The following is a 13,975-nucleotide window of genomic DNA, read 5'->3' on the forward strand; positions in this document are numbered from 1 at the left end:
CTAATCCAGTTTAAGATGCTGCACTGCGGACAAAAGCTGTAGTCCATGTGGGAATGTTTTGGTAGAAGTGGAAGCTGGTGTGGTTATTTATATGATCAGTTTTAGAGGCGTTTGTTGCAAACAAGCTGCTATCTTCATTTTTCTACATTGTGTCTGTATTGTTTTTGTCTCACAACAGCGAGACGCTGATTCAGCATTAGAGCAAGAACACATTGTACATCACATGTGAATAAACTTGTTAAATCATCTGTGTTTGACTAGGTTTTGAATCTTGGCTGCAGCTCACCAGAACAGACAGCGTATGTCTCCCACTCCTGGACACATTTGACTTTTCACCTGATCTTCCAGCTCTGTTACAACCTGTGTGAGTGTAACTAAAGCTTGATGCCTAAAGGGCTGTTCCCACCATATATATCCCATCTGTCACTGCACCGAGTGTCCTCCCTCAGCTGATTGACTGCGTCTGGCAGGCAGGTGAGGAGTGTCTGCAACAGAAGGCTTTCTTCATTGTGAAGCCAAACCAACTAAAATTGTTAACAAAGGACAACCTCCCTGCTCGCTGCATTATCCCTACAGGGCTTTCCCGCTGCTCTCTCTGACACACTCTCACTGTTGTATCGATCACGGTTAAACCATCGCTGGATCAATAACAGCCTGACACCTGATATGACTGGCTTTGACACCTTTGAGCTGCTGTGGAAGGGCGGGGTTTCACACACACACACACACACACACACACACACACACACACACAGTCTTTCAGGTTAAAGTAGGAAGGAGAAAACTGATGATTTTGACCTGAAGTGTTACAGGTCAAGAGAGAGAAGGAGATAAAGACAGAGAGGGTTGATGACAGTGACAATGATGATGTTGACAGTGACGGCATGTAAATCATTCTTAAAGCTCACATATTTCAATTTTTACCAATTTTATTTTTACTATTGAACAGAACAGAGTGAATTACAGTAGTAGAGATGAAAGGAGACAGCAGCATAGTTTTGAGGGGGGGGGGGGCATAGTTTTCACTGGTTTCCAGGGGAAACATCACTGTATTTTATTGCTTTATCATCGCTTTTCAAAAATACAAGCTGTTGTGTTCGATTTTATGGGAGTAATTGAAGCAAACGTGTGCATGTGTGTGTTTAATTTGTACCTCTGGACTAAGCAGTGTGTCTGAGATTACTATGATCAGTAGAATCACCGCCCCACACACAGACCATTAGCAGGCAGTGTTAATGGCCGCTGATGGGATAAGGTTAGAGGTCATCCATCTCTCCATTAGGGAGCCACATGTTAGCAGATGTGTGTGTGTGTGTGATTGAGTGTGTGTGTATGTGTTGTCTTCTATAAAATCAGTTTTTCTAAAGAGAAGCAGACCACTATTGTTAGTTAAATAGTCCCTGTGATTAATTTAAGCAGGACCTGGACACATACACACACATTTAGCAGATGTTGCAGATGGAGGTCTGTTTCATTGTGTTGCTGAAGAAAAACAGAAGCAAATAACTCTATAAAACTGTATTTTATATGACATGGATCTCATTTTCTAGAATGGTAGTGATACAGATCTTCTGGAAATTCAATTGGGAACTGGCGAATGAACTGTATGATATTGGCAAACTTAAATATTGTGATATTTTAAAACATACTGTATATCTTCATTTAAATATATAGCAATATACTATGGGTATAATTATAGATGCCCTTAATGTGTATATGATGACCATACAAGTTTAATGATTCATTATTCTTTTATTGAGCTCAGAAAATATTATTACTTAACTACAATGCAATCTAAAAGTCTCAATCTCTATAGATATTATATGGATTTAATGCTCAGCTCTACTCAGAAAACACTTTCATCCTATTTTGGTTGCAGTTTACACTCCTTCATTATTCTGTTCTTTTCCTTTTCATTTTGTCTTAATGACTTTGTTACGGTGTACAGTAGCAATAACAAGTTTCCAAATTTCCTCTCAATGTAGTATTGATGCTTTTAAAATGGTTTAGGTAGGATGAATGTCATAGTTTTCAACCAGCGCCAAAAATCACATCATTAAAACCAAAACATCCTGTTTTAGAGTCAGCTCAGCTGTCATGATCAGATTTCCACACTGTAAATATTATATATATTATATATAACAAAACCTCGTTATATATCATCACAGTTATATCACCTCAGACTTTTCCTTTGAGAAGGAAAAAGTTGTTTGTCCTGTACTTAAATATTTTTAGTACCAAATTTTTATGGTAAATTAATTTTATTTCTCTTGCTCCAGAAAGTTCTTAGTAGGGATGTGCAGAGATCCCAGTATTTGTATTTGTATCTGTATTTGTTGAGGCAGCAAAATTATTTGTATTTGTATTTGTATTCAAATAAAAGTGGAAAGAGGCTTAAAAATCCTGTTTTTGTTTTTATGACACTTTTAATTTTAGAATATTAAAGTGGGACAATAAGTGTTCATGAATAAACTTCCTTACAAAGGAGGTCTCGAACTGGAGTCTCCCAGATCATAGACGACTGCTCTGACTACTGAGCTAAAACTTTACTCATCGTCTTATGCAGACAGACCTCTACCTATTTATACACCCATAACACAGAGACAGCACACCGTGTAATGTGTAGAAGAACTTCAAAGGCGATTATTGCTTTGCACTTTTCATTTATTGCCTATTTTTTACAACCTAACTTGGTGGAAAGGAGAAGAAGAACAACAGGTTATCAGCAGGTTGTCCCTTGGGAGCACTTTGCTTGTGTCAGTAGCTCAGCGTTATCTCTGGGGAACACCCCCAACAAATCATTTTTAAAATATTTGTATGAAACAAATATTCGTATGAAACCCACTATTTGTACTTTGCCGAATAATGTATTTGTATTCGGGCAAGCCCCTAGTTCTTAGTGCTTATTTGTCAGTGCTTTATAAATAAAATTCTGAATAACATAATAATAAAAGTAAATATGACAAGAAGGAATGAAGATGAAGAGCTTGCTGTCTGTCCAGCCTGGTACTCAGAGCTCTGTTTCACACCAACACATGAGCTCGTCTTCCTGCTGTTTGCCTTTAATGCCAACAAACTGTCAATGTCTACATTCACTGAGACTCTTGTTGCATACATTAACCCCCATGTCCACTGTAGCCTCTCCATATCTGCAGACTTGTGCTAGCTTCCACGCTACAGTACGCATACAGTACACTCACAATACACACACAATGCAAATATACACACAGTACAATACCAACAATACATCGCATGTCCAAGACATACTGTGGTCCTTTCTTTCTCTTCAATGCAGCGATTTGAAAGAAGCATATAATGCAGAGAAAAGTGAGCAGTGAGTGCATTGTGTGTGTGTGTGTTTCCAGCTGACAGAGACTGGCGTGGCATGCTCCGTGTGTAACAATGACATGGAAATGAAAGAGAAACTCATGTGGATACATCTGAAAAAGTTTATGTATCAAATGGAATTTTGTCCCCACTGAGCATTTATCGTTACTTTTATTCTTTGTTGGGAAATAAGATAATATTAACGATGATCATGTGGAAGGAGCTGAATGGCCTGAATGGACGCACTAGTCAGACTCCCTGTTTAACCACAAATCTGTGTTTCTTTACAGCCCATCACATGTTAGTAGTGTTGTCATCTTTCACTTTAAACTGTTAAACAAATGCACAAGTATTTTTCATAAAAAGTGGAAGATATTCCAGGAACTTAGTTCAAAACTCTCTTGTGTGCTGTACAAACGGAGAGCTGCTTCCTTGTACAAAACTTGATGAAACATTCAGCAGTTTCAATTATTTCACTCCCTGATTCTGGGTCAGTGTTTGATGAATTCAGCAACTATGGTGCACAGCGTTAAATCTCTCTTCCCAACTCTATTACATCAGCATGTCTTAGTGCATCTGCAGTATAGCAGACACAGACCATAAGAGACAGAGGGTGAGAGGGAGAATGGAGTGTGTCACTGTCCCCACACACACACACACACACACACACACACACACACACACACACACACACACACACAATCACCTCACTCTCTCTTTGCAGTCTGTCAGCAGCCTCTATAACCCCCCCCTTCTTTCCTTTCAGCACCTCAGCAGATGGGCAGTAGTGCTCCTTCTCTCTCTCTCTTTCTCTTTCTGTGTGTGTGTGTGTCTCTCTCTCTCCCTTGGTGGGGAGCAGTCTTTTGATACTTGTACCGACCCCGCGATCTACATCCCCTCCCATCGCCTCGAGGGCTCACTCCCCATTGTTTCTATTGTTTCGCTTTGAAAGTGGGTTAAGAAAGACAGCAGCGGTGGACAGAAGGGATGGAGGGCTGACAGAGATGGGGGGGGGGGGGAGTGATGGAGAGACATAGAGAGAAGCAGATAGAGAGAGAGGAAAAATGACCAAATCAGTGTGTAGGGGAGGGGCTGTGGGATTATATGATTGCAAGACAGGGAGATGATGAAATGACGGGGGAGGGGAGGTGGGGCTGATTTGTAAAATAGAAACAGATTGTGGGAGAGATGAGATATGGATACCAGGGGGAGGATAATGGTGGGAGTTTGTGAAAAGTAAAAGAGGGGTATCAGTAAGATGCTTTTTGCTGGTTGTTGGTCATTGGATATGCCTCCTTACATATGTATAAAAGTCAATGAATTTAGAAGTTTAGAAAGTTCAAAAGAAGAGTTTGTTTGTGTTCATATTAGACTGAAAGAGAAAAAAGCAAGACTCTTTTCTGTTTTGAAAAATGAATTAGAAAAATTAGGTTTACAGAGAATAATTCATCCGACTTTTTTACCTATTTATGTTCAAATGTTCTGTATCCACTACAAGTAAATATTGTACATTTTAAAAAGATGCTGGTAATGCTGTTTTGCACACTTAGCCACATGACTGATTGATGGACTGTATAAGGAAACAACATCCTGAAGAAAGAAAGAGAACTTGATAAATAAATTGTTGTGTACTGAAGAGAAAAGAAAAGCCTTCTTTGTTTTTCAGTGTCGTGCTTGTGATGAGTGCTTGTGGTCTGAAATGCTTGCTTATGTTACGTCCTGCAGGATTTGCTTGGTGCCAGGACTTTTGGTACAGATGTGATGCAGGATGTGAGGTCAGGCTCGGTCCAGGCCGCAGATGCTGGACCAAGACCCCAGATGGAATTCATCCACATAAAAAAATGAACAAAAAACTGCCAAATTCAACAAAGCTCCATCTGTGGAGAAAATACACACTTACATGAACATGAAGATGCAGTTGTGATCCAGATTTTTCACATTTAAACATACTATCTGATAGTATCATCTATCTGATACTGTAAGTTTTCTGTTCACAAATACGCCAGAGACGCACACACACACACACACACACACACACACACACACACACACCTCTGCAGTCCTCATTAACGCTCAGTGTGTATTTGAGGCTGAATGCCTCTTCACTACAGACGTGATTTGTCTGCCTGATTTCCCTTTCATTTAACTCTAGCACCAATGTGAGTATGTGTGTGTGTGTGTGTGCGTGTGTGTGTGTGTGTGTGTGTGTGTGTGTGTGTGTGTGTGTGTGTGTGTATCCCATGTCTTAGTTTCTTTCAGGCTGTATAATACAACACTTAACCAAAGCAAATGGCACGTCTGTCTGCTTTGATTTGAAGCGTAAATTACCCATTATTAGAGTCAATGTCATTTCTGGTCAGAAAATGACATCCATTGATTTGTCTAATAGTCTTCTGCATTTTTGTCAGCCTGCTTCGCAGCTGTTCTGCAAGTAATTTCAAGGTTGCTTTTTAGTGAAAGGGCTTCAATACTGTTCAGATTACTCTGTGCTCAGCTGTGGAGAATTATTCTATAGTATCTGTTACAACAGCCTTGTGATAGCTCTACTGCAGTAAAACTAGTAGATTATAGAAAATAGATTTTCTGGTTCGTCCTGCTTTCTATCAGAAACATTTTCTTATTTTAAAGTAAAGTACAATAAATAGTGAAAAGGCAAGTGATAGAGTATGATGTTGTTACACTGGAGCCATGGGTATAGGATTTTATTTTCTGTAAAAAATATCATGATCACATAAGACTAAAACTATTTTATGTTTGTTTCCACAATATAAATACCACGTAATGTCTGTGGATGAAGCTGTAAAATCTTGTTACTAATGTAAATTGTGTGTTTGGTTAAAATCTGGTAAAAAAGTAACATGAAGAAAATTTGTGTAAGCTGTACCAGACGTCTTTGTTCATCAGACTGAATTACCATTTAATTTAATTTCATTCAGGTGTTTTTTGTATTTTTGAGGCAGGTATTTTGTTTTGTCTTGCTTGAAAAAAAACATCCTGTCAGTGTGATTTTCAGTTGACATTGAAGCTGTGGTTGCTAGGAGCAGGCAACCCTAATGTTTTTTTATGGTGATCAAAGACATGTGATATATTAGTTGCTATTTCTCTAAGAGCGTCAATCTCATCCAAACTTTTCGCCATTTTTGTGGCTATTTTTCTGCTCATTTTTTAAAAAATAATGTAGTTATTTTTCTGGCTCTGGCACAGGAAGATGACATACCCATTCTTAACCCCTCCTACAAAGCTCTGATTGGTGGATTGTTTCTCCAAATGGGGGAAACGGCCATCAGTGAGCACAACGCCAGAATTGTTGAACAAATGAGAGATGTGTAGAGTCTATTGTCTTGAACCAGGCTGTTTATTTGTTCATTTATCAGAACCCTATTATATCCAACTAGAACTTCCATTGACAAGTAGCTAAAATCGTGAGACAGAGGGGGCGTTAACTCAACCCCTGACATTTAAATAAGTCTTTTAGGAAAAACGGGATTAAATAAAATGACACCACAGACATTTAGTGTCAGTGATTCAGCATAATGAGCAGTGAGCATGTAGTCCCAGGACAGTGTCCCGTCCTTTAATTCCTGGCTTGTTCTCTGGCAGTGCATCAGTAAAGATACATTTACGTGGCACGCAGTACTATAGGATACATAATACTGCATGTTATCCATCATTTTATACTAGTAACTAACTATTGTGCCTTCAAAATAATGGACTGATCTGTAGTTAGCATGACTGATTAACATTTAAATAAACTTTTCAGCACTGACAACACTTGACAATACTGTTTCTAAATGACTTGAAATTGATCCTGGGGATTTCTGCACCGTAGTTTCTTGAGAACTTTGTTGAAGATTTAATGGAGAGTCATGGAGCCGGGCTCTTATTTTGATTACTGCTACTGAACACATTTTATCTGTACCATGACCAAAATATTCCCCAGATAGACCATAATCACCCAGTTCTACATGGAGGCCAAACAATAATTCTGTGATTAATTAAGGTCTTAATCCCAGTTTAAGCCTTGTGCATAATTACTGAAGTGCCTCATACACAGTAAAGAGGCCATTGAGCTAATTTGGAGTGGGGTTGATTTATGCTCTCTGCAGCCAATGAATCTGATGACTAATATGTTATCCTGATCTATCAGTGGTGATGTGTTGTCATTCACAAGGGACTGCTGTGTGTGTGTGTGTATGTGTTTATGTGTGTGTTAGAGAAAGAGAGAGAGAAAGAGTCCTCTTCATGTAGCCCTATTATGTATTCATATGTGCACAGGGAGTGTATCAGGGCTGTGAGTGCCAGACGTTCAGTCTGGCCTCAGGCAGTGAGCTGTCATGGCAATCTGTGGTGAATGTACTCTGGGTTACATGCTCAAAGTGCTAAACCTTTTTTTTACTCTTAAATCCATGTCTTGAGTGCAAAATGTTGGTTGCTTTGTATTTTACATAATATATAATTTTCCACTACATTTATAGGGTAGACTAAATATTCTTAGTATAGCAAAGTGAAGTTCAACTGCAGCACAACTACAGCCTCCAAAATGATCAGAAAGTTGAATCAACACCTCTGTAAAACAGTTGAAGAGAAACTGAACAGTAAACAGTAGGAAACAGTAAGATTTATGGAAGAGTTGTGATATTAAACTACATAATGTGCAATGTGCACAGTAGATTTTGCTGTGATTTAATTGCAATAAACGAATCAAAAGGATGCCGAAATAACTACATCATGATTTGTAAAAAGTCTGAATTCATGCTTTGTCAGGTCTGTCCACAAGACGACAAGCAAACAACTGTTAAAATGCTTGTTTTCTGAAGGGAGTTCAGATGGATCAGAGCTATGCTTTGCAAACACTGTAGCTGCTCTATCAACACTCAAAATCATCTAAAGGCATAAATACGGCAGTGACACGTTTATATGCATAGATATTTACTAGTGTAAATTTAAAATTGTTTAAAGTTACCGGCATTTAGGTTGTTATTGATGACAGCAGCTGAGGGGGGTGTGTGACTCTAGTGTTAGCTGCGGTTAGGTTGAAATGCAAAAGTGAAGATAAATCAATTTAATAGTTAAAAAAATAAACTCCTACATTACAGCAGAATCGGGTGTGACTGGTGTGGTGGTCTGGTGTATGTTTATTCCTCCACAAATCAGAAGCAGCAGCACCAACATGCTCCCTGGCTCTCTCCTCCAGAGCTGGCTGTCTCTCAGCAGCTGTCTGTCGGCAAGCCACGGCTGAATCCCCCATCCAGCCCCACCATGATATGCGCAATATTTTCGCTTGAAATGTGTGAATACGTGAAGAATTTGGCGTCATTTGCGCCGTGAATTTTGTGTATTTGCGTCATTCGCCTCGTCCAGCGTGAATACATGCAAATTCACATCTATTCACATCTTTACATTGACTTTATAGGTACTATCATTGTGCAATTCATGTTTAGTGTGAACACAACATTAGACATTCAGTAGGCATACTGTAAATGTTCTGTAAAACCAATACAATATGCCTTTGACTGAAATCTGTTGAGTTGGGTGATAATTCTCAGTGATTTTTTGCACTTTGAGAACTACCCTTTTATATTACACACAACAGTTTCATTCAGTGATAATCAAAAATATTGATGAATGCCGGTATGAGACTTTCCAGAGGCTTCCAGAGGCCCTTTCAAGAATGTAGTTCTGTGCTGTGATGCTGCTTCAGGCTGATTTTTTCAGGGGAAAACTGGTCTTACAGGAACTGTTCACCTCAAATTTAAAATTCAGTCATCATCCTCTCTCCCCAGGCTGAGCGTCAGGCTGAGTCAGAGCTGAGCAGCGAGTTCCCATCTTGAACAGTTTCCCAGCAAGCATTTAGAAAACCACTTGTTCTGCCTGAACTGCCTTTGCTGGGAAATACTTAATGGTAAACCGTGTCTCTCCCTGCTGCAGTCCCATCTCAGTCTTCTTCCAAAGAACTGACATACATGGAGTCTGGCTGGTGAGTCCATAAGCTGAAGTGACATTTTACTGGCTGTACAAACAACAGTGGAGTATTCATGGATATAAGGATGGTAGTTATGGACAGAATGTGAACATGAAATATACATCTTAATTGTTTTTAAAAGTATTTAAGTTGTAGAAACTTTTGATCACCTTGGATTATCCAAGTCAGTCTGCTGTATGTTAAAAGCTAGCTTCCCTAATTCTTTCCTTCCTGTGTAGTAACAGAGAGTGAATGATGTAATGTGACAAATGAATGGTAGAATAAAGTGATGGAGAGAGGGAAGAAAAGAGAGACAGTGGAAGATGAATGTAGGAAGAGATGAGGGATGAAAGCAGATGAGTTTTGCAGAGGTCACCCGTCTGTTCCTGTGGTCCTCGCCCACCAATTATCCCCTGGACCTTGTTATCTCAATGCACTTAATTAGGCCAGCTCAGGCCATCTACTAATTTGATTGGACAGGGCCCCAGCCTTAGTCAGGGTGGACAGCCAATCACCTCAAAGGTTGTCCTCCTGTGGAAAATGGGTACCCAGAATCATGTTTGGTTGAATGATGATTGGGATGTTAGAATACACAGACAGACAGGAATGGATACAAGACGAGCTGGGGTGAAACACACACACACGAAAACACACACACATACATTGATGTGTGATTGTAGATGCTTATAAGGGTGTGGTGGAGAGCTGTATCATTGTTAAACCTGCTAAAGTTCATGGCCATAACATTGAAGGTCAGTGGCTTTGAATTAAAGATTAATATTGCAGTGTCATCCAAAAGAAAAAGAGTGTTTGAACTATAAAAGTGGTCCAGCTAGTACACTTAGTCACCAGTTTGACCAGTAGGTTTCAGTAACAGATTCCAATATGAATACCAGTTATTAGGAATTTGCACATGTGTTGGATTAATAATAGGGGTGATATAAATAGCCAGAGCGGTGGCAGCTATTTAGGCAATGTTGGAGAACCTTGCTAATGCAACACAATTGGTGAAATACAGCTTCTTGCTTTCCATTCTTTTCATTGACAGGTCTAATGCTTGGTGGAGCAGGCAGATTCATATGTATTCATATGCAAACAGGTGATGAATGGCGCGTCTACATCCATTTATGGCTAAATATGAGAGTGGAAATATGGCTTGTGCACATATGCCCAGTTCCACGATGATTAGGATTTATTACACAGAACCATGCATATGTTGGGTTCTCCTTTGTCACCCATGTGTAGCTCAGGGTTTGTAGTCAAAATTTTACTTCAAGGTAAGGCAAGATATGACTCTTTATTGAGAAAATGGCTTCATTCTGCCATTAACATTTGAATATTTTGTAGAATCATTTGTACAATTGTGGAGTACATTTGACTTCAGCCCACATGGGTAGATTTTAGTGGTCAATCAGAGCACTAAAGTAATCCGCATGAAAGGTCAATTTGACTGAACTGACTGATTATGTTCTTTGCCTGCCAGTACATTGGCATGCCAGTATCTTTCTTCTATATATGCGCACTGGGAACGTAAGCGTACAGAGCATACATGCATAATGCACACGCTCAACTACACTGCTAATGTACAGACAGGATGATTTGTTTCAGACTTTACTGTATGTGTGCATGTGTGTGTGCTTGCAGTGCTGTGGGCCTGTGTGTACAGTAATCTGAAGTCAATGGAGCATGTCAGGTCACAACTGAATGCCAAGGTAGGGATTAGAGAGGAGTCAAGGACATTAAACTGTACAATCTCTTCAGCTAGTGACCTTCAGCACACACACACACACATACACACACATACACACAATCCTGGCCCAGTGTTGACAGGTTAACAATGTGTGAGTGATGGAGGTCAGCCTTAATAGACTGAGCCTTCACCTAATGTCATGTCAATTTCCAGCACTCAGTCAGATTGTGCTGTCTTTTAGTTACCACAGCTCAGTCAAGTATGCAGGTCGAACATTTGTGGCAAAACCAAACTGCTTCTTATACCTTAACTCTGAGTTGAACTCTACAATATATGGAGCCTTAAGAAAAATCAATACAATGGTCCCATTATAATCATATCAGAGTTTATATTGCGTGGTACCTTATACATGTTTCAGATTGGAAGGCAGGTGTCCATTAAAGTCACACGATTGGGGCAAGTCAATTTATAGACGATCCACCGTTCTATATTTAGTAAGGCAATGTATATTAAACTGCAAGTAACTATGGCAACATGCTGATACTTCACACTGCGTTATTAGTAAATCAATACAAAGTAACTTAAAAATGTTTACAGTTGTGTTGTTGTATTGTGCAATTATTTTTATCAATTATTTTCTCATATCGGGACACTTGCATAATTACTCACTTTTTGTATATAAAGCTGTATTGATCTCAAAGTTTTTCTATCACATTTGTTTAGTGGCTTCGTAAATACATTTACTTTAGTCTGAAAACATGGACTCTGAAGCAGTTGAGCATGTTAGATGCTTGTTGGACCAGTCAGGGAACTATGAGGAGTGGGTAGATAATAGTGACTCCCAAACAGACCTAAGTGCAAATTAACTTGCAAATAATAAAATGAAGCATAATTCTGTAACTCAATGGGTTAATTTTTGCCTCAAATTGATTCAGAAATTTGATTTTGGGGACATTTACACAATTACTGTGTTTTTCCTGTTTTTCCAAAGATCAGAAGCATCAAAGACCAATGACAGCCCAGGTGGTGGTGTGGTTGTCCAGTGCGAGACAAGAAGGATGTCTCAGTTAAGGCGAGAAAGGTCCTTTAAGGCTCATTCTGGGATGGTGTTGCAGGATTGATATCATATTCCTTTTGATAATACTGCATCTTGCATCCAATGTATTAGGTATAGGTACTTTTGATTTTAAAGACAAAATTGTTGTAAGAGCCACTTTTTTTCATGCACATATCTTGACTGACTGTGAATTGAGAATAGGTTCAACAGTTAAGTCATAGTTTATAGCCTTTCATTTCAATAAAGCATTTAACACTTTTGATTTGACTAATCTGCAGTTTGGACTAGTGGAGGATTAACTTAATCAGGTATATTCAAGCTCAGTACAGAAGAGTATTTAGATGATGACAATAATCCTGTCTCTGACCCCTGGTGTGTGTGTGTGTGTGTGTGTGTGTGTTTGTGTGTGTATATGTGTCTGTGTCCTTGCTGGTTGAGTTAACATGTGCGATGACCAAATATAACCCAAGCCCAGGGGTCTCCTACACACTGCACTGACACATAGGTCAGCCAACCACACACACACACACACACACACACACACACACACACACACACACACACACACACACACACACACACGAATGATGGGGACCAAAATCCACAGTGTGTTCACACAGTCATTTAGTGCAAAAATGCATTTATAAGTTGATGTGAAGCTTATATTCAGCTTCAGCAGTCTGAGTTAGTCATATCAAGTGAATATCTGACACATTTACAGTCTTTTTAGCATCAAATTCCCTCTTTGTGTTTCCTCAGACAGTGTTTCCCTGTTGAGCTGTGGTGGAAATATAGTCACAAAAAGAGGAACTTTGGCACTAAAAAGACTGTAACATTGAAAGATATCTACTTGATTTGACTCATTTGGATGCTGATGCTTCATATTAGCTTCAGATAAACTTTTAAATCCATTTTTACACAGAAGAAGGATTGTGGACTCCCCCATCACTTCCATTGTAAGGTCATTATGAAGGGATCTTCTAATGGTCAGTATGAACAGGAGATAAACATGTTTCAGTGTTCATTTGGGCTCCTGACTGTTGTTTAAAGACAGATGTGAACATGTCTTTTAAAAAATCTGAATAATCACAGCACTGCAGGACTGAATTATAGATCAACTATAGGTCAAATTTCAAAGCTGTTGGGCTCCATCCACACCTCCCTCTCCCACATTGTTAGATCACAGCGTTTCTTTGGACATTTAACTTTTGCCTACTGATATCCAAACACACACCTCCTTTGATATCATTCTGCTAGCTACTATGCAACACATCCTCATAATTAAACGACACTATAGGTCTAAAATTCAATTTAATTACGTTTACGCCATCTGGTAAACAACATGATATGACAACACTGTGGTGAAGGTCTGGTTAGGTTTAGGCACAAAAACCAATTGGTTAGGTTTAGGGAAAGGTCATGGTTTGGTTTAAAATGATCATTTTAAGCATGGTTTATACTTGTAAACTTGTAAAGTTGTGCAGCCTTCCTCGTCATGGTAACAGGAAAACACCACATCATTACGTTTTAAAAAAAACCGTCCCAACTCGCAGTTGGAAACGAGAAGAGAACAGCAGCCTCCTGCAGCAAAGTCCACTTTTTGCCATCTAATTTTCTAATATAATATCTACATATCTAGCCATCCACCCAACCCGTCTCCTCCTAACAAGGCAAAATCATCTGATCAAGGCACCTTACCTTGATGTCATCTGTACTGTATCACTTCCTGGGTCATAAGTGCTATGGCCTCTAGATAGCATAAACATAAATATAGGTTGTTTTTTCCGGCCTGAATTGTAGACCTATATTGTTGTTTTTCTTGTGAGTTTAAGATAGAGAAACATACATTTCAAAATGTATAAAATACGTCCCAATTCCTTCATAAAACCAGTTGCATCTTGTCTTAAATGTCTCTTTTTGTGTCCCAAATGTGCTAATG

General features: G+C 39.1%; 1 protein-coding gene across 1 annotated transcript in view; it reads left to right on the plus strand.

Moving 5' to 3' along the window:
- The window catches only part of nfasca (neurofascin homolog (chicken) a), a 141,345-nt gene that overhangs the window by 15,669 nt on the left and 111,701 nt on the right, over positions 1-13,975 (plus strand). Inside the window, exon 3 of the mRNA XM_042405501.1 lies at positions 9,111-9,304. The gene's annotated coding sequence lies outside the window, so the exon portion shown is untranslated. The remainder of the gene's footprint in view (positions 1-9,110; positions 9,305-13,975) is intronic.

The sequence above is a fragment of the Thunnus maccoyii genome, chromosome 3 (genome assembly GCF_910596095.1).
Source record: "Thunnus maccoyii chromosome 3, fThuMac1.1, whole genome shotgun sequence".
In the NCBI taxonomy this organism is placed as follows: domain Eukaryota; kingdom Metazoa; phylum Chordata; class Actinopteri; order Scombriformes; family Scombridae; genus Thunnus; species Thunnus maccoyii.